This window comes from Loxodonta africana, chromosome 1, assembly GCF_030014295.1.
Source record: "Loxodonta africana isolate mLoxAfr1 chromosome 1, mLoxAfr1.hap2, whole genome shotgun sequence".
NCBI lineage: Eukaryota > Metazoa > Chordata > Mammalia > Proboscidea > Elephantidae > Loxodonta > Loxodonta africana.
The window spans coordinates 107,560,963-107,586,984 of NC_087342.1; positions in this window are offsets into that span (position 1 = coordinate 107,560,963).

Here is a 26,022-nt window from a genome sequence, read left to right on the forward strand (position 1 = left end):
CAGCATCCCTCTCCAACACGTTGTCCAGACCAATCCATGTCTGAAGAGTTGGTTTCAGGAATGGTTCCTGTCCTGGGGCAACAGGAGGTCTGGGGGCCATGACCACAGGGTCCTTCTAGTTTCAGTCAGACCATTAAGTCTGGTGTTATGAGAATTTGGGGTCTGCATCCCACTGCTCTCCTGCTCCCTCAGGGGTTCTCTGTTGTGTTCCCTGTCAGGGCAGTCATCGGTTGTAGCTAGGCACCATCTAGTTCTTCTGGTCTCAGGATGATGTAGTCTCTGGTTCATGTGTTCCTTTCTGTCTCTCGGGCTCGTAGTCGCCTTGTGCCCTTGGTGTTCTTCATTCTCCTTTGATCCAGGTGGGTTGAGGCCAATTGATGCATCTTAGATGGCTGCTTGCTAGTGTTTAAGACCCCAGACGCCACTCTTCAAAGTGGGATGCAGAATGTTTTCTTAACAGATTTTGGTATGCCAATTGACTTAGATGTCCCCTGAAACCATGGTCCCCAGACCCCTGCCCTTGCTACGCTGGCCTTCAAAGCATTCAGTTTATTCAGGAAACTGCTTTGCTTTTGGTTTAGTCCAATTGTGCTGACCTCCCATGTATTGTGTGCTGTCTTTCCCTTCACCTAAAGTAGTTCTTATCTACTATCTAATTAGTGAATGCCCCTCTCCCACCCTTCCTCCCACCCCCCTCTCGTAACCATCAAAGAATGTTATCTTCCCAGTTTAAACTATTTCTCAAGTTCTTATAATAGTGGTCTTATACAATATTTGTCCTTTTGCATCTGACTAATTTCACTCAGCATAATGCCTTCCAGTTTCCTCCATGTTATGAAACGTTTCACAGATTACTTGCCATTCTTTATCAATGCGTAGTATTCCATTGTGTGAATATACCATAATTTATTTATCCATTCATCCATTGATGGGCATCTTGGTTGCTTCCATCTTTTTTGCTATTGTAAACAGTGCTTCAATAAACATGGGTGTGCATGTATCTCTTTGTGTAAAGGCTCTTATTTCTCTAGGATATATTCCAAGGAGTGGGATTGCTGGATCGTATGGTAGTTCTATTTGTAGCTTTTTAAGGAAGCGCCTGATCGATTTCCAAAGTGGTTGTACCATTTGACATTCCCACCAGCAGTATATAAGTTCTCCAGTCTCTCCAAAGCCTCTCCAACATTTATTATTTTGTGTTTTTTGGATAAAAGCCAGCCTTGTTGGAGTGAGATGAAATCTCATTGTAGTTTTGATCTGCATTTCTGTAATGGCTAATGATCTTTGACACACATTTTGAGGGGATACAATGCAATTTATAACACTCCCTCTCTTCACCGTTCAGGCCAATGTTTAGTAAAGGCTCCCTATTGTTACTAGCCCTGGGGTTCTGTGCTATCCTTTGTGGGTTTTCTACCTGCTTCCTACCCCCTTGGTAATAGTCCTTTTATTAAACTCTTCTCAAATTACCCATTTTGAATGTTATCTGTTTCCTGGGGGACACATTTGAAACAGCCAAGAGAGTACCTATTTCAAGAGAGAAGTCCTGGTGGTGCAGTGGTTAAGAGTTCAGCTGCTAACCAAAAGGTCGACAGTTTAAATCCACCAACTGCTCCTTGGGAACCCTATAGGGCAGCTCTACTCTTTTCTGTAGGGTTGCTATGAGTTGGAATCGACTTGACAGCAACGGGTTTTTTTTTTTTTTTTTTTTTTTATTCCAAGAGAAAAATCTCTTAGTTTTTTTAAAAAGGGAAGGAAAAAAGAAAATGTGTTTACTGTTTGGTAACAAAAAATGAAAAAAATAGAATGAATTTTTAAGTTCTTTTAATTTATAGAATCCTGAAGCATGGCTAAATGATGTTTGGGTTGAAGGTGAACAAATATTAATAAAGTTAGGCCAATTAATTAAATATGACATTCCAAAAAATGATTTTGTGTGACTCCTTCAATAATACAAATTGAAATATATAAAAGTATTGCAAACAGTATTACAAGGACTAGAAAAAATATTGATGGATCACTACTAGCTCAGCAGGGCTGAGAGAGGATTTCACACCATGAACAATAGCAGTGATGCTGAGAGAAATTCTCTACCTATTGAGACTAAACATTAAAAACTTTACCTAATGACTATTGCCTTAGAGGTCTTCAGAAGATTTTGATACAGTTCCAGATGTAACAATAATAATAATTAGATATGTTCATCATTTAGCTAATGAGGGCTGCGTTAAAAAAAAAAAAGTAAAAATCACATCAACAATGTCTAAAACTCCACAAATGATTTGAAATTATTAGTCTAATTGGTGATTTGTAGTACAACTTCTATAACTTAGTAAAAAGTTTTATCTTATTTATAACACAGTTTATGGGGAATAAAAGATATATTTTTAAAGTTGGGATTCCTACACTGACTTATAGGCCGGGGGGATAGAAATTTATTCCACATTGCTTACAGTTGGGAATGGAGACCCCTGGCTCGGAATCAGAGTCCTGGGGGCTGCTTTAAGGTTTGCAGGAGTACCGGGATGGCAGAGAGAGGGTGAGAGAGAGCATTTCTAGCCTGCTCTCTAGCGCTCCCGGAAGGATAATGGTGCCATAATCAATGACAACCTGTTTCACCGTCTCTTTTGGTTTCACCGTCTCTCTCGGTTTCACTGTCTCCCACTGTTTCACCGTCTCGGAGGGTCCAGGCTCTTCCTCAGCAGTAAAATCTCTAATGGTGTAGGGGTGTATGCAAGGTTCAGGGAGAGGGTCATCCAACCCTTGGGATGTGGCCCTGCTCTCTTACATACAAGTCTCCCTCCAGCTTACAGAGCACTTGTTGGCAATTGCCTTTGTTATCTAGTGCTGCTATAACAGAAATACCACAAATGCATGGCTTTAACAAAGAGAAATCTATTCTCTCAGAGTCTAGGAGGCTAGAAGTCTGAATTCAGAGTGCCAGCTCCAGGGGAAGGCTTTCTTCCTCTGTCGGCTCTGGAGGAAGGTCCTTGTCAACTATCTTCCCTTGGTCTAGGAGCTTCTCAGGGCAGTAATCTCAGATCCAAAGGACACACTCCGTTCCTGGCGTTGCTTTCTTGGTGGTATGAGGGCCCCATGCCTCTCTGCTAGCTTCTCTCTTTTACATGTCAAAAGAGATTGGCTTAAAACACAACCTAATTTTATAGATTGAGTCGTGCCTCATTAACATAACTGCTGCTAATCCTACCTCACCAACATCATAGAGGTAGAATTTACAACACATAGGAAAATCAAATCATGTGACAAAATGGTAGACAATCACACAATACCGGGAATCATGGCCTAGCCATGTTGGTACACCTTTCTGGGGGACACAATTCAAATTATAAAAGCAAGCAAGCCAGACTCATGGGGAACCTCACAGTCCTGGAGTGAGACCTGGGAGATCTGGGAAGTGATCCTTACAAGCCTGGCTAGAGAAAGTACCCCCTGAAGGCACATGAGCAGCAATTCCACGCCAGGCTCAGTGGGCAGCGTTGTCAGGTCTGATGTGGTCCTGGAGTAGAGAGGGCTCTGACACAGGCCGCTCCTCCAGGGCAGGGAGGATGGGCCAGGGAGGCAGGCCTGGGGCAGCAAGGGCAGACTCTGGGCTGTGAGGGAGGGAGACAGGGGACGCTGCTGCCAGTCTGCCCAGCTGCGACCTTCAGGCTGTGGCCTCAGCAGCGGAGTGTGGGAGCCTGGTCTCCAGATGTACCTTTCCAGATGGAGGCTCTTAGACCATGAATTCCCTTCATGCTAGGGGGCGGGGACAGGGGGTTGTGAGAGAGAAAAAGTTTGCTACTGTCAAGAGCAAGAGGTGGTGGACAGGACCCCCCAAAAAATAAAAACCCACCCAGGAAGGCAGGAAAGGTATATTTGATATACCCTTGGTTTAAAGCCACACACACAAACATGCACTCATACTCACACACATAGTAACACATTTACACACACTGACTACACACTCACATATACTTAGACATACAAATGCACATGCACACACACGCTCCACACACACTCCACACACACACACACTCTCTCTCTCTCACACACAATTTAACCATGTTCCAGTTTTGAAAATGTCATTTGCAAGCTTTTTAATGTGGCTGTGATGATGGCATCCTTCACACTAGAAAGGGATTTTACAGGGTAAAAGGCAGCTGGAGGGGGTAATAGGATGGGCTGGACAGTTATAATCCTCCTGTGACTCTCCCGGCACACAGTGTAACCTGTCAGCCATTGAGGAACAACAGTACCAGGCTGTGACTGCCCCAAGAGGAGGCTCGGAGACAGTTCACACCCGCGGGTTGGAGATGTGTCTCAGCTAAGCCGGCTGTCGGCACCCAACCCCAAGCTGCCGTCAAACTGCCTGGGAAGGTGGGACCAGGGCCACTTGGGCTCTTCTTCTCAGGTTGCTAATTCTTACATCATCTATAGAAAGACAGACAGACATGAGCAGTGGGAACAGGGCCTGTTTCCTGGAGGTGAGAACAGTGGGTTTCCGGGGGCGACTCTGCCATGACTTGTCTGTCTCAGGTTGGGGGAGGTTGCAGGTATGGACAAGGAGGGACAGTCTTCACTCCTGGGATGATGACAGTGACAATGACCATGGTTGCCTTGCCTAGTGGGCATGGAGGACAGGCCTGGAACAGAGATCAACCATCACCTTTCTCTGCCATGTCCTCCCCGGCCAGAAATAGCTGACTTTTCTTATGGGACTGTGATAAGTCACCCCTGGTCTTCCCCAGACCACAGTACTCTTTCCCATGGTATAAGCATCATCCTAGTGATAACCACAATCTCTATCCACTGCACCATGAACCACCAATGTATGCTTCTCTCCTCTGCCTGGTCTACCCTCACCCTGCCCATTCATTTACTCAACACATTTGTTGAGCATCTACTACATACCAAGCCCATTGCTAAAGCTGGAGAGCTCATGAATTCAGACAGGCCTAGGTCCAAAGTCTAACCTGGCCACTTACTAGTAGTATGACCTCAGGCATTCCTTAACCTCTCTGAGCCTCAGTTTTCTCATCTGTAAAAAACCAAACCAAACCAAACTAGTTGCCGTTAAGTCGACCCTGGTTCATGGTGAGTGTGTGTCAGAGTAGTGCGTGCTCCATAGGGTTTTCAATGGCTGATTTTTTGGAAGCACATCACTGGCCTTTCTTCTGATGCACCTCTGGGTGGACTCGAACCACTAACCTTTTGGTTAACAGCTGAGCCTGCTAAACGTTTGCACCACCCAGGGACTCCTCATCTGTAAAAGGCAGACAGTTATACTTACTTTAGGGTGCAGTTGTGATAATCAAATGAGATAATACTTTTAAGGCACTTGGCCCGGGAGGCAACCATTCCAACTCTTCTTTCTCCCTTCTCTTTCCTATCCTCAAGGGTAGTGACCTTGCTTTGTGCTTCCCAAAGTACCCCACAGCAACTAGCACACAGTGACTCTCTAGAAATGTCTAGAGATGATGATCTGGGTGATGAGCTGGGACACAAGAATCACGACGTGTCTTGCTCTCGAGGGATCCCATTGTGCCACCCAGATGTCTTAAGATGCTGTCACTATTTCATTGTTTAATTTTTTTTCCCACTGACTTTTGTTAGCAAAAGAGCGAACCAAGACCTGAAGAGGTGGTGACTTGCCAATGGGGAAACCGAACTGTGGAACGTGGAGCCGGCTGGACAGGGCCAGGAGACCTGATTCAGATCATGGTTCTGTTACTAACAACATGCCCTTGTGCTGGTGCTAAGGTTTTTACACACCCAGCCGCCCATTCCTGCCTCCTCTGAAGTCAAGCGGCTCATCCCTGTCCCATCTCTTCTGTAAGATGGTTGGCAGGGGTGGTAGCATTATAAAGGCACAATGAAAATGATTTGGAGAGTTAATGGTGCCTTGACAATAGTGCTGTCACTGTTGTTATTGCTCATTACACCACATGCACGTTTATGTTAGCCAAGATCACTGTTGTGGTGGAAGGGACATGGGACAGGGTGTTAGAAGCTTAGATTTAAATTTGGACATTGGTGCTAAGTCATTGTGTGACATTGGGTGTCTCCTTCCCTGCTCTGTAAAACCCAGAGGTTGTATTAGGTGATCTGTCAAGTCATTCTGGGATTTAAAGGTCAATGACTTTGAAAAGACACTGATAACTGTGAACAGACACTAATGACTGTGAAACAAAGCGAATTTACTACACCTCTGGATGCTCTGAAGAGTGATCATCTATTGACAATGAACTAGTTGGTTCCTTTAGGCCAGATTCTTGGCAGTTCACCCTGGTGTGGGGGCTGGGGAGGCGGAGGCTGAGTCAGAGGCTGCTCAGGCCACTGCTACAGCCCACGTGCAAGGCAGCTCCTGGGGTTGGGAGCACATTTTTGAAAGGAAGATCATTTTTATCCAACATAAATCAGGCAGTTGCAGAAGATGTGGAACCCTGGCCTTGGGGTCTTCCAAGCCCACCTAGATTTTCGACTCCTACCCCTGTGCTGGTGGCGTAGTGGTTAAGTGCTATGGCTGCTAACCAAAGGGTCAGCAGTTCGAATCTGCCAGGCGCTCCTTGGAAACTCTGCAGGGCAGTTCTACTTTGTCCTATAGGGTCGCTATGAGTCAGAATCGACTCAACAGCACTGGGTTACTGGGACTCCTGTGCTTCTGCCCCAGAGATCAGTGAGGGGAGCTTATGATTCAGCCCTTCCCAGGCCTCACGGTTGTCAGTCATGACTCTCCTCAACAAACCGTCATGCTAAGCCCATCTTTCTGCCCCTTCCTCTGTTTGGTGCTGATTTGCTCCTTGGTGGTCCCACATAGCATCCCAATTCCACAGGGGATTGCAGGGAATCAGGGAGCCAGAGAGCTTCTGCCTTGGGGGAGCCTCAGAGAGACTTCAATTCACTTATTTACATATATTTTCAGTAGTTTTGTTGAAAGAAAATGAAATCGCTGCAAGTGGTATTTTTTAAAAGTTCCAGTTTATAACACTGACTTATTATGAAGTCAATAAATGAGCACAGTGATGCTGTTTCGGTGGACCCCAAAGTAGAAAATTCAGGGTCAGGGGTGACAGTTAGATCAACATCCTCAATCTATTTCTGCAGTTGTTGTAGTGGTTGTTATGGGTCATTAAAAGTAGCTACAAATGGTAACAGTTTTTAATTAGCTTGCAATCTTAGGGTGCTAGTCAACCAAACAGAGATGACTAAGGATCAGTGTTTGAGTTCGGCTTAAAAACAAGTTCACCGGTACCTCTGTGTGAGCAAAGGTGAGTATTCTCAGTGAAGATAAAAACAGGTAGACAGATAGTTGGATAGACGGATAGACGGACAGACAGATAGATAGATAGATATGGATCTTATAGTGTCTCAGAGTCATCATTCTAAGAATGAATTCTCCTTGCAGGCAAGGCTGCAGGTAAGCTGCTAGCTCAAGTCCCAAGAACTGGAGGTCAGATGAACAGGAGCCAGCTGTAGGATCCAGAACAAAAAAGCCCCCAAGCCCTGCCAGAATGTCCACTCACATTTGATGCAGGCCACACACCCAAGGAAACTCCCCTCAACCGACTGACTACTCACAGCAGATCCCATCATGGGGGTGATTACATCAAACCTCAACAGAGAAGTGACCACAACATCAGACGACAGCCAAAACACTGAGAATCATGGCCCAGCCAAGTTGACACACAAGCTTAACCATCACAGGTGCTGTCAGTTTGATCCAGACTCATGGCAACCCCAAGCACAACAGAACGAATCATTGCCTGGTCCTGCACCATCCTCATAACTGTTGCTATGTTTGAGCCCATTGTTGCAGCCATTATGGCAATCCATCTTGTTTAAGGTCTTCCTCTTTTCTGCTGACCCTCTACAAAGCGTGATGTCCTTCTCCAGGGATTAGTCCCTCCTGATAACATGTCCAAAGTAAGTGAGATGAAGTCTCACTATCCTTGCTTTTAAGGAGCATTCAGGCTGCACTTCTTTCACGACAGATTTGTTTGTTCTACTGGCGGGCTGTGGTATATTTAATACTCTTTGCCAACACCATAATTCAAATGTTATCTATTCTTCTTAGGTCTTCCTTACGCATTGTCCAGCTTTCGAATGCATATGAGGTGATTGAAAATACCCTGGCTTGGGTGAGGCACATCTTAGTCTTCAAGGTGACATCTTTGCTTTTTAACACTTGAAAGAGGTCTTTTGCAGCAGATTTATCATTTGATGCAGAAGTCATTTGATTTCTTGACCCCTGCTTCCATGGGTGTTGATTGTAGATCCAAGTAAAATGAAATTCTTGACAATTTTAGTCTCTCCTCCATTTTTTTTTCCTCCATTTATCTTGATGTTGCTTATTGGTCCAGTTGTGAGGACTTTTGTTTTCTTTATGTTGAGGTGTAATCCACACCGAAGGCTGTGGTCTTTGATCTTCATCAGTAAGTGCTTCAAGTCCTCTTCACTTTCAGCAAGCAAGGTTGTGTCATCCACGTATTACAGGTTGTTAGTGAGTCTTCCTCCAATCCTTGATGCCATGTTCCTCTTCACATGGCCTGGCTTCTCAGATTATTTGCTCAGCATGCAGATTGAATAAATCTGGTGAAAGGTTACAACCCTGACACACACCTTTCCTGATTTTAAACCACATAGTATCCCCTTGTTTGGTTTGAACGGCTGCCTCTTGGTCTACGTACAGGTTCCTGATAAGCCCAGTTCAGTGTTCTGGAATTCCCATCATTCTTCGCAATGTTTTCCTGAAGATAATTCAGAAGGGTAGGAGCAGGATTTCAAAGAAGCAGTGCTAAGAGTGTGTGTTCTCCCAATATCTTTAGTCCTCATCACCCTAGGACTCCCTTCTGACCTAGAGCTTTCAAGTCTTCTCTCTTCATACATCCACATAGTGTGTGTGTGAGTGCGTGTGTGTGTGTGTATGTAGTGGAGCTGAACAGAGAGGGTTGGGTTGACAATTTAAATAAGGCACCCATCTGGAAGGCACACTCTAACTTACATTCTGTATATTGTGCCAATCGTCCATCTGTGACGGATTGTGACACACCAGACTTGGCTTTGTCCCCGGGTCTCCAGGTGCAGCTCTCACTGAGTTATGCCCCGTGGGGTGTAGGTCTCTTCTGCCTAGGAAATAGCGCCATCCCAGCATAGGTTTTCCAGCTCATACTCCGACACGCAAATATCATGGAGCTAGGAGCCCGGCTCAGCTCACAGCTCCTATGGCTGTTCAATTCCAAGGGCCTCTTCTTCCTCTCTTTTGATCTTTCTGAAGCTGACATGAAACCCCAGGACTCTGCAATGGGACTTTGATCTGCATAATAGAATCAGGCAGAGGGAGACAGTAACATATGCTCAACAGCCTTTTCTGCTGGCTTGGGCTCCGGGCTAAGGGAAGCACGGGCTTGAATATTTAATGAGGGCAAATTCTGGAAAACCCGGAAATAAAAACTGAAAGATGTAAATAGGAAGAGATTATCACTGAATTCTTGTAATTGTTTTACAAGCCCCTCTGGTGGGGCAGACAGTGACTAAGAAGGGACTTTGCCATCAGATGACGTTTACGGCTTGGCAGGCAAGGCGCGGTTTATAGTTGTTCCTGAATGAAGCTTAATGTTCCAATCTGATCATTTTCAATCACTGGTTTTGTCAGTTTTCCTGCACCCGCCCCCGCGCCCTAAGCTTGTTGGGCATGAGTCAGAGGAGGATGCCGGGGACTTAGGATGGTGGGCTGGGTCCCTCCTGCTTAGTAGAGCCTCACTTGGGAGAGCTGGGTTCTGGTCCCAGCTCTGCCCTAACCAGCCATGTGAGGTGTGAAGCTTTCTTTCCTTTCTGCAGCCTTGGTCTCCCTCCTTATTAGAAGTGTAGTTTCATTCCTCTCTCACCATCTCTGCCGTAACACGCGTGAAGTCAGCTTCTTCTTCCCTTTAACTGTGCCTCTGCCCCTCTATGCTGGATCCCACTATGGGGTCCTCTTGGAACAGCAGGACTGAACTTTACAGGAGCCCACCCTCAGTGTGTCCCTGGGTGGCACAAACAGTTAAGTACTTGATTACTAACTGAAATGTTGGTGGTTTGAATACACCCAGATGTGCCTTGGAAGACAGGCCTGGTAATCTGCTTCCGAAAGGTCACAGCCTTGAAAACCCCTAGGGAACACAGTTGTACTCTGCACACGTGGGGTCACCATGAGTCAGAATTGACTCAACAGCAGCTAATGACATCCTCGATTCAATGTGCAACTCTTATTGGCAACTAGCTGGGTGAACTTGGACAAGTTATTTAATTTTTTCATTTGTAAAATGAGAGTTGTGAAGATACAATATTCCTTGTAAACACTGAGCATGGTTCTTGGTGCATAATGAGTTATCAATTCATATTTACCGCTACTACTATTCTTCTCTATTACCTGCCTGTCAGTTTGTCCTACTGTGGAGGCTCGCTTGTTGCTATGATGCTGGAAGCTATGCCACTCGTATTTCACCCATGGTAGAGCTTCCAGACTAACAAACTAGGAAGAAAGGCCTGGTGATCTATTTCTGAAAATTAGCCAATGAAAATCTTATGGATCACAACAGAATATTGTCCTACTTCCTTGCTTTGGGCATGTCATCAGGAGGGATCAATTACCAGAGAAGGACATCTTGTTTGCTGAGGTAGGGGGCCAACGGGGGCATGGAAGACCCTTGGTGAGATGGATCTGACACATGTTATGGATTGAGTTTTGTCTCCCGAAAAATATGTGTTGTAAATCCTAACCCCTACACCTGTGGGTGTAAACTCATTTAGGAATAGGTTTCTCTTTGTCACATTAGAGAGTCCATATCAGTGTAGGGTGTGTTTTAAACTCATCACTTTCGAGATACAAAAGATCAGATTAGGCACAGAAGCAAGCAAGTATGAGTAGGGGAAAGAGAGATGCCACATGGAGATCTCCAAGAAACTCTGAGAAGAATGCTAGAGAAGCTGAGACAAGGATTTTTCCTGTAGTGGAAAGAGAGAGCCTTCCTCTAAAGCTGGTACCCTGAATTCAGACTCCTGGTCTCCTAAACTGTGAGAAAATAAATCTCTGTTTGTTAAAGCCACCCACCAACCACTTAAGGTATTTCTGTTATAGCAGCACAAAGATACTAAGACAGCACAATAGCTCTAACAATGGACTTGAACATGCTGGCCATTATGAGGATGATGTAGGACCGGGAAATTTTTCATTACGTTGTACATAAAGTCACCATGAGTCAGAGCTGTCTGGACGGCGGCTAACAACAACAACAACTATTCTTTATGACTTCTCAGGCCAAGCACCCTGCTGCAAACTAGACCTGGCCCCTGGACTTTTCAGCGTCGCCTTGGCCCCTGACTCGTTGAACTAAAAGTGCTGACGTTTGAAAGATCGTGTGACTCATCCATGGTGAGGAAGGCACATATTTAAGTTTTATCTCTGATAAACAGCTACCAGACACTGCAATAAGCAATTTCCAGTTCTTTCAGCACCCTTACAGAGGAGGTATTTTTCTTTTTTATTCAATAGAAAAGGAAGCTGAGTTTCAGTGAGATTAACTAAATTGACCAAAGCCACACACTTAGAAAGTGCCGGAGCCAGAATTTTTACCAGGTGGCTCTGGTGCCAAGGTCCATGCACTGTCTCGCTCCACCCCCACGGGTACTCAGATGAGTCCTTCCAACTTAGCCCTGCCCATTGAGACCAAATGTACGGTGGCTAACTTAGGCCAAGTATTCAGAATGGCCTATGGGCTTTGGTGGACCCCACCAGGTCATAGAGGCACCACACTTCAGGCAATGGAGCCAGCCTGGAGGTTGGGATCTTCCTCGGAACACTTGGAGAAGAAATAGAGACCATCCAGCCACAGACTCATTGAAAGATGATGGAGCTTCACTGAAGTGGAGTTTTAAATTGGGACGGGGGCTAGAAATGAAGTATCCCTTAATGCTATCTGGAAAAGAACTTGCCAAGCAAATTAATAATGAAAACAAGATTTTCCAGAAGAAGTGTTACTCCATGCAATCTTGCCCAATTCAATAAACACTTCCCAAGCACTTACTTGGAAACCCTGGTTGCACAGTGGTTAAGACCTAAAGCTGCTAACCAAAAGGTTGGCAGTTTGAATCTACCAGGCACTCCTTGGCAACTCTATGGGGAATTTCTACTCTGTCCTATAGAGTCACTATGAGTCGGAATCAACTTGGTGGCAACTTTTTTTTTTTTTTAAAGCACTTACTGGGTGATGGAGATACAGAATTGAATGAAACTGGTTTCTTTCAAAGGGAGCTCACAGACCAACCTGGAATCACAGAGTATGGGCGCTTACACAAACACAAACAATAAATTTTAAAAATGTAATAAAAAACTAAGTAAAGAGAGAGGTGAATTGATCTTAGCAAGGTCCAGGAAAGCTTCAGGTCAATCAGCTATTCTCAGAAACTAAGTCCCTTGAGAAGGTTAACCTAGTGATTAAAATTATCCACATCACATTATTAAAGCAGGTTATCAAAGGGCAGATACCACCTCAACTTTTGTCTGCCTCGTTGAAACTATTATGTGTGCTTTAAAATAAGGTCTTCCACCTTTTAGGGACCTTCTAGAATTTAGACGTGCATCCAGTTCCAATGCATCTTTCCTTCAGTCCAAATGGCGCAGCTTCTCTGTGGACAGGGTGTACAAAGTTATGCTTTCCATTTCTCAGAGGGTCCCAGAGTTTTTTGCCATGACCATTTGCTAGAAAAATGTGGAAAACATAGTACAGAGGGGTTGAGAGTTAAGGTCAGATGGAGAAAACTTGGGATGGTACCAAAGGAGGGAAACCGGACCACAGATTTGGCATTTAACCAGGTTTCCTGGCGAGACAGGAGAGGAAGAACCAGGGATGAAGACGTTAGTCAAGAAATGTCAAGATTTGTAGGCAGAGTTGGCAAAAGGTTAGGAAGACGGAGTGAGTCAGGGGCTTTAGAAGGTAGTTGGGAGGCCGTGAACTCTCCGTGAAGGAGTGTTGGGGCCCAGGGAGGCCAGCAACCTGTGGGCACCCTCCATGGTTCCACCCTTGGCTGTTGAGCCCGAGCTGGCTCTCTCTTCACACCCCCTCTTTCAAAAACCATCAACCGTTTTTGAAAGCTCACCCAAACCCAACTACACTGACTCAGCAGGCCCGGGAAGCACCAAGAAAACTTTTGGGGAAAATCCAAAACCCAGATCTTCTTATTCTGAGAACCTCCCACCACCGGAAGGAAGAAAAGATCTTGAAACTCAGCACTTTCCACCCGCCATTCCGCTCCATGGTGGTGGCACTGGCCAGGGGCTTGCAGCTCTGCAGCTATTTTTGCCCTCAGATTTCCGGAATTGCCGACCAATCCTGGTTACATGACACCACAGTAAACTCAACTGCAGCCACAACAATCACAAGAAATCTAAGCCATAATGCACAGCTGCATTTGGCCACACTCACCCTTACCCTGGACACACAGGGCCCTACTACAGAATCAAGTGCCAGGTCCCAGGCGCAAGAGCAAAGAGGCACCTCCCTCAGGCTTTCCAATGGTCAGACGTGATGCTCATTGCTGCCAACATCCACTGACTGTTGGAGGACAGCAAAGTTCAACATTAGTGTTTTCACCTGTTGAAGGGCTTCTAAGTTAAAAGTTTGTGTGATTTGTAATGGACTTAGTCCAGAATCGTTTTTCACAGCCACAAAGAGCACTTTGTTGAAGGCTGCCCTGCCCCGATCCTGTTTTAATGGTTACCAACTCAACAATGCTTTCTTTCCTCCTCTTCTAAACTTCTCACCTATGAACCACCAGGCTGACTTACCTTTGGATTTCCATCTTCCATCTGCCTTTCAGTCGACAGACTTCTTTCAGAGGTCCCAGATGCTGGTATATTTTGAAAAGGAAATATTTCCTCACAGTGTGGATAGATAAATAATGTAAATACTGGAGAAAATGTTAAACCTTGATGGAATTTATCTTCTGCCCAAAATATATTTGAAAGAACGCTGTGAACTATAAAGTCCCACTCCAGGCTTTTCAGGGGCAGTGGTGGTTTCAGTGGTAGAATTCACACCTTCTGTGTGGGATCCCTGGATTGGATTTCCAGCCAATGTACCTCATGTACAGCCAGTGGCATCACTAGGATTGGTGTCACCCAGTGTGGTAACTCATGGTGTCAACCCTCCCACTCCCACGCCCACCCCAACCCCCACGGTGTGCAGGCCAGCCAGCAGTTTCCTCCACTGCCTTGTGGCTGCCCCCTGTGGCTCCCTGCAGCTCCTCCTCTCTCCCATTGGCCAAAGTAGAGACCTTCCTCTCTGCCCAGTGATGGTTGTCACGGTTGGCTGACTGGTGGGTAGGCAGGGTGATGAGTTACTGCACTGGGTGATGGGTGACACCAACCCCAGTGATGCCACTGCCTAGGTGGCCCATCCCCTGGCCATGCCAACAACCCGCTGCCACCACAGACCTTGGGGTCATTTTGGTGTCACCTCCTCTGACAGTGTCAGGGGGTAGAACCATATCTCCCTAGTGATGCCACTGTGTGCAGCCACCACCTGTCTGCCAGTGGGGGCTTGTGTGTTGCTCAAAGATGCTGAGTAGGTTTCAGCAGAGCTCCCAGACTAAGACAGACTGGGAAGAAAGGCTTGGTGATCTTCTTCTGAAAACTCACCCAGTGAAAACACCATATGGATCACAACTATCCGATCAACAACAGATCATGCCGGTGGTACAGGACTCTTGTGCATGGGGTTGCCATGAGTTGGGGGCCGACTTAATGGCAGCTAACTACAACAACAAGGCTTTTCAGAGCTGGCTGTAACGGGGGGTGAGTGTTTGAGGGTGATGCAGACTATCACTGTGTTCTCTTCTCCAACTGCAGTCAAGGGCTTTGGGGTTCTCTGGGGCAACAGCCAGAAAGAGAGGCAACGAATAATTTTTATTATTGTTAATGACGGCAGTTATTATCATTGTAATAAAGAGAGAGAGTTCTGCCTGAATCAGGGCAAAGGCTGGCCTAGTTGAGCTCTCACTGTTGTCCTAGGGAGGAGACCCTCACACACATGGAATATGTCTGACTCCCCTGTGATCAAAATTTTGTCTACTGAAAGCAACTGAATTGTCAAGTCACCATTTAAAAAAAAATTATATTTTGTAATCAATGTTTTTAAGCCTCAAAACACCACTAAATCATTAAGCTTTTCCCCATTAGATTTTCCCTTGGAAAAATTATCTTGGATCAAGAAGGATTCAGGGTGAGTTGGACTTAAAATCTGCCCCGCTCAGGGAGCTCAAATCTTGCTCAACAGCCCCTCCACCCACCCTTTGCAGGTCCAGCTTCCGGTGACCATTCATGGGGGATCTGCAGCAGCAGCTCTTTTCTGTTTTGGTTACCAAGCTGTGACGGTTACTGAGCTATGACTCACTCTCTGGTCGTGGAGTTACCGTAGCCAACCCACCGGCAATGGAGCTACAGGGCTTTAAAGGCCAGGGTGAGGGTGTGAGTGGGGCGAATTGAGGTGGGAGGAAGAGTGAAAAAAAAAAAAAGAAAGGTACAAAAATAACAGACTTGAGGAGCCCAATATTTCATCATGTAATATTCAAATATTAGACCCTGGCCCAAAATAGCTGCTCACTTACTCTCCTTTCCCTTTGTGTTGGCTCCAAGAAACACGAAGTGAGATTTTGCTGAACAAAATGCCTCATTCATGAGAACCTGGCGGATGCAGGCAAGTTCAGGACTTGATAATCCCTGACAGCCCTCATTAAATCATGGCGCTGCAGGTGTGAAGGCAGGCTGGGTGGGTGCTGCACCACCCGGCTGTGTCAATCCCAGGCCGGAGGTAGAAGACTCAGCTCTGTGACTGTCAGCCAATTCTCTGCAGGGGGAGATCTGGATAGGGCGGCTCTCCATGTTGATAAGGGAACAGCCCTGCTGGGAAACAACCCCGATGCAGAAGAAGGAAGACTTAAGGCAGAAGTCTCTATTTATGGCAAGAAGCCAGAGGCTTTTCTCTTACTTTTATGTGTGTGTACAAACGCTTGGTTTCTTCAATAAAATTGAGCCCAGATACCCCAAAACTGACAAAAAAGGGTGGGGGGGATTCTCTGGTCAGGAGGGTTGTCCCTAAATATCCCAGTCTTGACTCTCAGCCTTCTGGATGAGATTAGGAATCAACCCTAATGTCTGTTTCCTGTACACCGATTCAGGAAACAGCCTTCATGCCGTGTAATCCCACCACTGCCACCAAGCAAAAGGGAGCACAAACTCCTGTGAGCCTAACCAGGATTTCCTACTTGGCCATGGAGAGAGCATTCCTCTATGGAAGGAGGACCTGTACACAGCTCAGATTTTCTTGCCCTCAGGGAGTTCCCCACCCTCATCCATCTCCGAGGATCGGGGTTCAGTTTTATTGGGGAAGTAAGCACACCTGAGGGAATGTTTGCATGACATTGGAATACATTCATGTGCAGAGTGAGGATTAGCTGCCACCCTTGTAGCGTGATTTTAGGAGTGTCTTTAGGAAAGTTTGAGGTCAAAAATCTCTCCCATACTAACTTTTTGTCACGAACCCCTGGAATTCCTCTGCTAAGAATTGTGTTCGTTTTGGTTAGTTATCTTGTTAAATTGCAAGTACCATTGAGAATCATAACACACAGTGCTGTTTCTCATATTACAAGGCAAGGAAAAACAAAAAACAAAAAACAAAAACAGTTGCTGTCAAGTCGATTCCGACTCACAGTGACCCATGGGTGTCACCGTAGAACTGTGCTCCATAGAGATTCCAGTGGTTGATTGGAAGTACATCACCAGGCCTCTCTTTCGAGGTGCCTCTCTGGGTGGACTTAAACTTCCAACCTTTCAGTTAACAACCAAACAAGTTAACTTTTTTACCACTCAGGGACTCTATAAGGCACCAAGGGGGGACAAAAAGAAATGAAAGAACCCAGCTCCTGCCCCCAGTGACTTCACCAACAGACTCATGATTGGCAAGCACAGTCACAAAAGATAACTGAAATATAAGGCAGCTTTTGACAGCCTTTCTGACCCTCAGTTTCCTTATCTGTATAATGGGGATGATGATAACGATAACAGCACTTAACTCTGCAGAGTTGTTAGGAAAATATAATAAAGTCTGGAAATCTAGCGTGAGCAAGTGGAAATGTCCTATTGTGCCATTTTCCAGAAGAGGGGGTCCAGAGAAGTACACTTTTCCAGGTGGTTTTTGTTATTGACCTGGTGGAAGAGGTGCTCTCCAGGGATCAAGGCCTCAGTACACACCCCCGAAGACTTGGCTTTGTGAGATCACAAAGTCACTCCCCGATGAGAGGAAATATTGGCCGCTGGTCTCTTGGTGGAAACCCTGGTGGCCTAGTGGTTAAGTGTTACGGCTGCTAAAACTCGGCAGTTTGAATCCACCAGGCACTCCTTAGAAACTCTATGGGGCAGTTCTACTCTGTCCTATAGGGTTGCTATGAGTTGGAATCAACTTGATGGCAATGGGTTTTGTTTTTTTGTTTTTTTTTTCCTGGCCTCTTTGTACACAAATTAAATTTATATCTATGGGAACATCAGTTTTTCAACTTCAATATAAATATTTAAGACTACACTTAGTGAAAATGTTGCTGTCATTGTTAGCTGCCATTGTGTTGGCCCCCATCTCATGGTGACCTCCATGTACAATGCAATGAAATGATGCCTGGTCCTGTGCCATCCCCATAATTGATTGTAGATCAGACCCTTGTGTCAGTTTTCATTGACTGGTTTTCAGAAGTAGATCACCAGGCCTGTCTTCCTAGCCTATCTTAGTCTGGAAGGTGTGTTGAAACCTGTTCAGCATCATAGCAACATGCAAGCCTCCAATGACAGAAGGGTGGTGGTTGCATGTGAGGTGCACTGGCTAGGAAATGAAGAACCTGGATCTCCTGCATCCAAGGTGAGAATTCTACCACTGAACCACCAATGCCTCCATAGTGAAAATACATACTGAGTAAATAACTCATTTACCTGGTCACCTAGGTAGCAACTAGTACTTGAGGAATTGGGAACAAATACACAGAAGTCATTCAAAACAATCCAAACCATTGAAATTCAACCACCGTGTCAACACACTTTGCAAGCAGACTGAAGAAAAATGCAAAACTGCAGCTATTTCTAATGGCTTTTGCTAAACAAAATAAACCTAGAGAGGGAAATAAAATTATTTCTCCCAACTGCAGTTTTTACAAGGGGAGAAAAATCAAATGCTTTCCTTAAACTCTACAGGGCAAACAAAGCCCTCCAAAAGTCCAGGAGAATTGGCAGGTATTTAGGTGATTAAGTTTGAGTGGACATGTAAGAAATGTTTCTGGAAAACTGTGGGGCGAGGGGCCGGGACAGCACTGTCGGAATTGTCAGAGTTGATGGTATTGGGAATGCAAGCCTGAAGCTACAAACTTGAAACCCAGAATTTGGAAACTGAATCCATTCTTAACTCTCCCAACAGAATAAAACCCTAATGTACGCAGAAAGCTATAGCTCTTGAGGAGTAACAGGCAAAGTATTTGAAACCATTATCATTTTCCAGAGCCTGCCTTCTCTATTTTCCCATTTGGCCTTCCTCTGCACTTCATCTCTCCACACCTTTATACTAGTTGGAATCGGCTGCGGCCTCTCTTGTTTGTTTTCTTATTTAGTCTCTCTGCCTTGGTTTCTCTCTCTGTCTTCCTTACTCCCTCTGTTTCCTCCATTCCTGTGTATCTCTCTCCTACCCTCACTCCCACCCTCTAACCCATCCCTTTCTTCCACTTTTTCCTCAAATATCTCTTGAGCAATCTCCATGTGCCCTTTATGAGTGATGGCAAGAGTCATGTTCTAGCTCCCAAGAAACTTTAATTCTAAAACTGAAGAGATTTGACCTCAAATACCCACAACATAAAGGCAGCATGTGATGAATGCTGTAAGAGTCTAGAACAGCAGTTGGCAAACTATGGTCCATGGGCCAAACCTGTTTTTATAAATAAAGCTTTATTGAAACATGGTTATGTTCATTTTTTACTTATTGTCACGGATTAGTCATTGAGGAAGCGTGATTTAAGCTGGGCTTTGGAGGATGAATAGGAGTTTAAGAGGTAGAGATGGGAAAGGAATTCTAGGTAACATGAGCAGCATGAGCAAATGTGAGGGGTGACAGAAATTCAAGGTATGTTTGGAACACAGTTAGAGTTCACATGATGGATAGTAGACTGAGGCTGAAGGTGAAGTACCCCAGATACCAAGATAGGAGCCTGAACTTCACTTAGAAAGCTCTGGAGTGTCTGGGAGGATTCTGGAGCAGGGGCTAACGTAAAATTAACCCATTTATGTTAGAGGCACTGCACTGAATACATAGGTGAATTAGACCCAACCCTTGCCACCAAGAAGCATATTATGACTCTAATAACGGAATAAGACAAGTGTCTTAACAATGATAATACAGGGAAGAATAACACCTCCTCAGGGGAAACCCACACCAGGAAGGTCATCAAGGAGCAAAGTAAAAGTTGATGATCAGATAGAGGATGGGCTATTAATGATGATAATAATGATAGTTAAGATTCACTGATCCGGTGGTCTGAGTCAGAGCTAAGTGTTTTACAGATCACATTTTATTTCCTCTCACAACAACCCTGTGAGGAGATACTAGTATTACTCCCAATTAACTGATGAGGAAATGGAGGCCCAGACTGAGCCAGGATTCAAACCCAAGTTAGACACTCCCCAGTCCATGCTCTTCACCATTAGGATGAGTGGGGATACATATTAAAATGCTTTTGCAAATTCTGTATTTTGGAACTACCACTGGTCTGTCAGTTTGTCGTACTACGGTGGCTTGCATGTTACTATGATGCTGGAAGCTAAGCCACCAGAATTTCAAATATCAGCAGGATGACCCATGATGGGCAGGTTTCAACGAAGCTTCTAGGCTAAGACCAGGAAGAAAGGCCTGGTGATCTACTTCCAAAAATCCTTTCTTTTTCCATTGCCTTAGAAGCAGACTGCTTCATCTTTCTCCCATGGAGCCGCTGGTAGGTTTGAACTGTTGACATTTCATTTATCAGCCAGGTGCTTCACCACTGCAACACCAGGCTCCAAAAACAAGCCAATGAAAGCCCTATGGATCATAACAGAACATTGTCTGATACTGTGCTGTAAGATGAACCCCCTAGGTTGGAAGACACAGTGAACTCAAGCATCCTGGGATCATAGGGTTGGTGCAGCACTGGGCAGCGTTTTGTTCTGCTGTGCACAGGGTTGCCATGAGTTGGAGCTGACTCAACAACAGCTAACAACAACAACAACAACAAATGTTTTAGAGAGAAACAAACAGGAGCATGTAGAATTCATAGTTTATAGCTAGTGTTTGAGTCAGCTCCAATTTTTGGAAAAAAATTAAAAGCTTCGGAGGATGACGGGCATGCCAGGATATGTGCCCTGGGTTCCAGTGTGTGGATGGAGAAGGAACCGATCCACTTTGCTTCTGTGGGTGCAATGCGTGCTCCATTTTACATGTGGATCACAGGTCGTGACATTTCCCTGAGAGACTAGCACAGAGTAGAAGCCTGTCCTTCCAAGAGAGAACTCTGAAGAGGTGGTTCTCTACACCAAGCCAATAGAAGGAGCCCAGGTGTGGCCATACCATAATATTCTGTGCTTTACATTTAAAAATGGAGTCGCTGGGTAGCACAAAAGGTTAAGCACAACTACTAACCAAAAAGTTGGCAGCTCGAAGCCACCCAGAGGTACCCCAGAAGAAAGGCCTGGTGATGTACTTGTGAAAGGTCACAACCATGCGAACCCTCTGGAACACAGTTCTACTCTGACCCACGTGGGGTTGCCATGAGTAGGAATCGAATTGATGGCAATTGTTTTGTTTTAATTTTTCCATTTAAAAATCACCATAAAAATACCCAAAGAAGTCCCCTGGGGCTAATGATAGGACTTGAGGCTCACTGAGGTGAAGGATTGTCAGCATTTTAGATGATGAGTGGGGGTATCTGGAATAAGTCTCTCTGACCCTGCCCATCTGCCCATAGTGCCACACCAGCCACAACAACAGTGCTGACACGTTCCTAGCGACAATCCCAGAGGGCTTGCAGTACCAAGAGTCATGTCTAAGAACCACGGCAGCTGGGGGTGGCATATCAACAGAGACACGTCCTTTGCCTTTGGCACTGGGCAGTGACTCCAGCTGGTGGCAACATAGATGCTATCCAGTCTGAACAGCCATCAGGAATGCAGCCATCCTCCCAGTTATGATGGGATCCCCATGGGAAAGGTTGGGAGCAGCCCCCAGGGCACGAGAGAAGCTGGAGTGCATTCCACAGGGGAACTCAGTAGCTCTTGGGACTCCCTTTCTCTCGAGTTCTGCACATACCACTAGGTCCTAAATGACAAGCTGCAATTACAGAAAAGTGCTGAAGTTACCAGTTGTTCTAAACACTCTTAGACAAAGAATACTCAGTAGAAACGAACCCCAGGCGGTTATAAACCTTTTTGCTGTGCAGAAACCATACGGTTTGCATCCAAGAGCGTGTTGTCTGTTGGAGGCTGGCCTTTCTTCTTGCAGCCGGGTGCCAGTGGCATGCATCACAAATGAGCAGTTGTCTGTGGCCCCAGAGTCTGTGGCTGAGGCATATCTAATCAGGTTAAGCAGCGTTCATCCCAGCTGTCAGCTCACTGAAAATCAGAGCATCATCTGAAACCACACGCGCTGCAAACGTACGGCTGGCGCTCGCTCGGGGCTCTGAATCTCCAAGTCCCCCCCCCCGCCCCCCCCGGCCTTACTGTGGTGGCCACCGATTTTCTCTTTTTCTACGTGATGGTATACAACAGTAGCAAAGCTATTTTAGGGATTAAAACAGCTAATTGCAGATTCCATCATGGCCAGCCACTCAGCACGCGAGCTTGGAGAGCATACTGGTGGTCTTCGCCTGTGGAGATGGGTTTGGCTGGTTTGCTCGTAAACTCAAGGGTCCACACTCAGGCCTCCCCCGGCCCCCTGTACAAAGCTGCTAATTGGAGGCTGTTCCACATGGGCTCCTTGGTTCTGGGCTTGAGGAATTTGGAGGAATTTAGTGTGGGATAGTGTGTGATGTTTTCTTGGCTCCTGGAATTATGGGGTCCCAGGGTCGCACAAGTGGTTTGTGATTGGCTGTTAACCTATAGGTAGTTCAATCTCACCTAGCGGATCCATGGAAGAAAGGCCTGGTGAATTGCTTCCATAAAGATTACAGCCAAGAAAGCTCTATGGAACATAGCTCTGGTCTGTAACACATGGGGCCACCATGAGTTGGAATCAACTTGACAGTAACAGGTTAGAATCATGGCTAGCAGGACCGTTAAAATTCATCTATTCTGCATGATTGACTCGACAGATGAAGAAACTAGGGTTCAGAAAGAGTCTCATCACTTGTTGGGGGCAGGGGATTTCTGACTCCAGGTTTCCTGACTTCCTTTCTGGTTACTTCCTTATAAGAAGTCTGCACTACTCGATCATGTTGTTTAAAAGCTTAAGGGAGGCAGTAAGACAGGCCTGTAGGTCCAGGTTTACATCCAGAATCCAACATATGCCAGCTGTGTGACCTTGGGCGAGTTCTTTACCTCACTGAGCCATAGTGTTTCCATCTGCAAAATGGGGATAAGACCTATCGGGTTGGTTGGAGTCCCTGGGTGTACAAATAATTAAGTCTTCAGTTGTAAACTAAAAAGTTGGAGGCTTGAGTCCACCCAGAAGTGTCATGTAAGAAAGGCCTGGCTATCTACTTCCAAAAAAAAAAAACAACATTGAAAGCCCTATGGTGTACAGTTATATTTTGACACACATGGGGTGGCCATGAGTTTGATTCAACTCAATGGCAACTGGTTTATCGGTTTGGTTATAGTAATTAAATGACTTAGCGTTTAGTGTAGTGCCTGACACAAATGGCATCTTGACAGTTGTGTTCATTTCCTTGGGCTACCGTAACAAAGTACCACAACCTGGGTGGCTTAAAACAGCAGAAATGTATTCGCTCACAATTCTCAGGCTAAACACCAAACCAAAATCATGGTGTTGGCCTCTGAAACCTCTAGGACTAGATCCTTCCTTGCCTCTTCTAGCCTTGGGTAGCCTCAGGCGCTCCTTGGCCGTGGCAGCATCACTCCACTCTCTGCCTCTGTCTTCACCTGGCTTTCTCCTCTATGTCTATTTTTGGGTCTCTTCTCCTGGTCTTATAAGAATACTGGTCATATTACACTAGGGCCCACTCAAATGACCTCATCTTGATTACATCTGTAAAGGCCCTATTCCCAAATAAAGTCATATTTCTCAGGCACCAGGGGATAGGACTTCAGCATTTTTTCTTTTTTTGAGGGAGGACACAATTCAACTCACAACAGTGGTTGGTATACCTATTACGACTGCAACAACATGCGGCTCCTTTTGCTGAGCAGATTCTCCAGGCTCCCCACCTGGGAGGAGACACACTGAAGGTTGACCTCCTCCGGCTTCCTCGGTGCATACTGTCATTTCTGGGAGGTGATCTCCGCAGGGCCAGGGGGACCTAGTAGTCCTGAAAAGCTGCTGACCCAGACGGACCACAGAAATTTCAGGGAAGAAATATCTGTTATCTTCCCCCCAAGAGATGACATTTCATCAAACGAAAATAAGATCTTTGAGTTGCGATCCTCTTTTTCCTCTAGAATGAAATGGACTTGTAAGATGATGTGCCCCACAGCCTCACCCTCTCCAGAAGAAGCAGTTTGTGTGTTTCCACCACTGGCTGAGGAGGACGAGCTTCACGGGGCAGCCTGCCATGGGCAGGCAGGGCTCCTCTTCTTCACAACAGAGAAAAAGACAAGTTCCTGCTGTTGCTGACTGCCATCTTCTCTCCTGACCTCTGACCCACAGAGGGTTTGGTGGGTCTGAGGAGCCTGGAAGGCTGGGGCAGGTGGTAGACAAGGGTGAAGACCGCCTGGGCTCTGATGATGTTGGGAACAGGGAGTCCATCCCTCTGTCTAACCAGAAACCCAATCTCCTAGAACATGTGGGAGAACCACTTCACAGTCTCATCAGATATTTGAGGAAGATTAAAATTATGAAACACTAAAATGAAAAGAAATGGATGTTAGATAGGAAAACATGAGATTGATTATTTAAAGTCATAAAAAAACGAAAACCAAACCCATTGCTGTCGAGTCTACCTGACTCATAGTCATGACCATACAGGGCAGAGTAGAATTGCCCCACAGAGTTTCCATGGAGTGCCTGGTGGATTTGAACTGCCAACCTTTTGGTTAGCAGCCGTAGCTCTTAACCACTATGCCACAGGGTCATAGCTAGGAAAAGGCAAATTTGGTTAGTTTAGGGACATTTCTCTCTTTTTTCTCTCACCAATTTTTCTCTCTTATTTGCTTTTCTCTTTTAAAGAGAACATTTAGTCAATTAGTATAATAAAAGTATTTGCTTTACCATAACATTGATGTCCTTTACTGGTCTTAAATCTCTTTCAGGTCCTCAGCTATCATTTCTTAGATTTCTACAAGTTGAGCAAGAACCACGTTGTAAACTTTTGTGACTTGAAACTCTTTCTAGTACAGATTCTTAAAGACTACGTTGAGCAAAGAGGTTAAATTTCAAAAATTCCAAAAATATTAGCCAACCAAATTCAACAGCTTGTATTTAAAAACAAACAAAAAAACATGTATCCCGATTATGTAGAGTTTATCTCAGGAAGAAAAGGATAGTTCAATACCAAAAAAATCCATTAATGTAATTCCCCACATTCATAGACTAAGAAGAAAAAAAAAAAATTAACATCATCACCTCAATCGGAAGCAGAAGAAACATTTTATGTAGTTCTAACACACACGATCAGAAACACATCAAACCTCTTTACTGAGTAGAAACAGGCGAGCTGTTAACACACACGATCAGAAACACATCAAACCTCTTTACTGAGTAGAAACAGGCGAGCTGTTTTGCACCTGATGAAGGTCACGTGCTGAATAGCTACAGTAGACATCGTACTTGATGGGGAAACTTCAGAGAGAGTAATGTCCCCTTCAACAGTGGAATAAGAAACAGGCCCACTATCGCTGCTGTGACTTAGCTTTAAGTGCCCTCCCCTCAAAAACTCCACAGTGTAACAAGACAACAGCAATAAAAGGTATAAAGATCAGAAGGGAAGAAACAGCTGCTCTTACCTGCAAATAAGGAAAAAAAAAAAAAAGCCAAAAGAAGCAGCAAATACAGAATGGATGAGTATGTTTTAGCAAGCTTGCTTAATACAAGTTCAACTTACAAAAAAAGCCATTCAGGAGCAGTTTCAACCCTACAGGACTGAGTAGAAGTGCACCATAGGGGTTCCAAGGAGCCGCTGGTGGATTTGAACTGCTGACCTTTTAGTTAGCAGCCGAACTCCTAAGCACTGCACCAGCAGAGCTCCAAAAGATTGATAATGGACAACTAAAAATATAATAGAGAATAAAATATTATTGTTAATAACAACAAAAACTACAAGTGTCAAGGATTTAATTTAAAGAAATACACAAAGGCTGCCATGGAAAAAAGTTAAAGTTCTTCTAAGGGATACCAAAAAAAAAAAAAACTAGAGAAGATACTCCATAACAACTAAGTGGGATGACATAGTATTATAAAATGAAATATCTTCCCCAAAACATCTACAATTCAGTGAAATCCCAATATTAAAAATCCATCTTTTTTTTTTGGGGAAACAATGAATGTATTCTAAAATTCATAGAAGTCCACAAATAATTATGTCAACAAAAGATGAACAAAGAAGTTTGCCTCCCCAACGATTAATACATTTTATAAAGGAACCCCAAAGAGATGCTCAGACTCATCAGGACTCAGACCAATGTAATGCAGATGCAACACAAATCAAATCAACAATAATACAGTGCTTTACACACTTCGTTGTTGTTGTTGTTAGTTGCTGTTCAGTAGGCCCCAACTCATGGTGACCCTATTGGAAAGTCAAGAATGGACCGGTGGATAA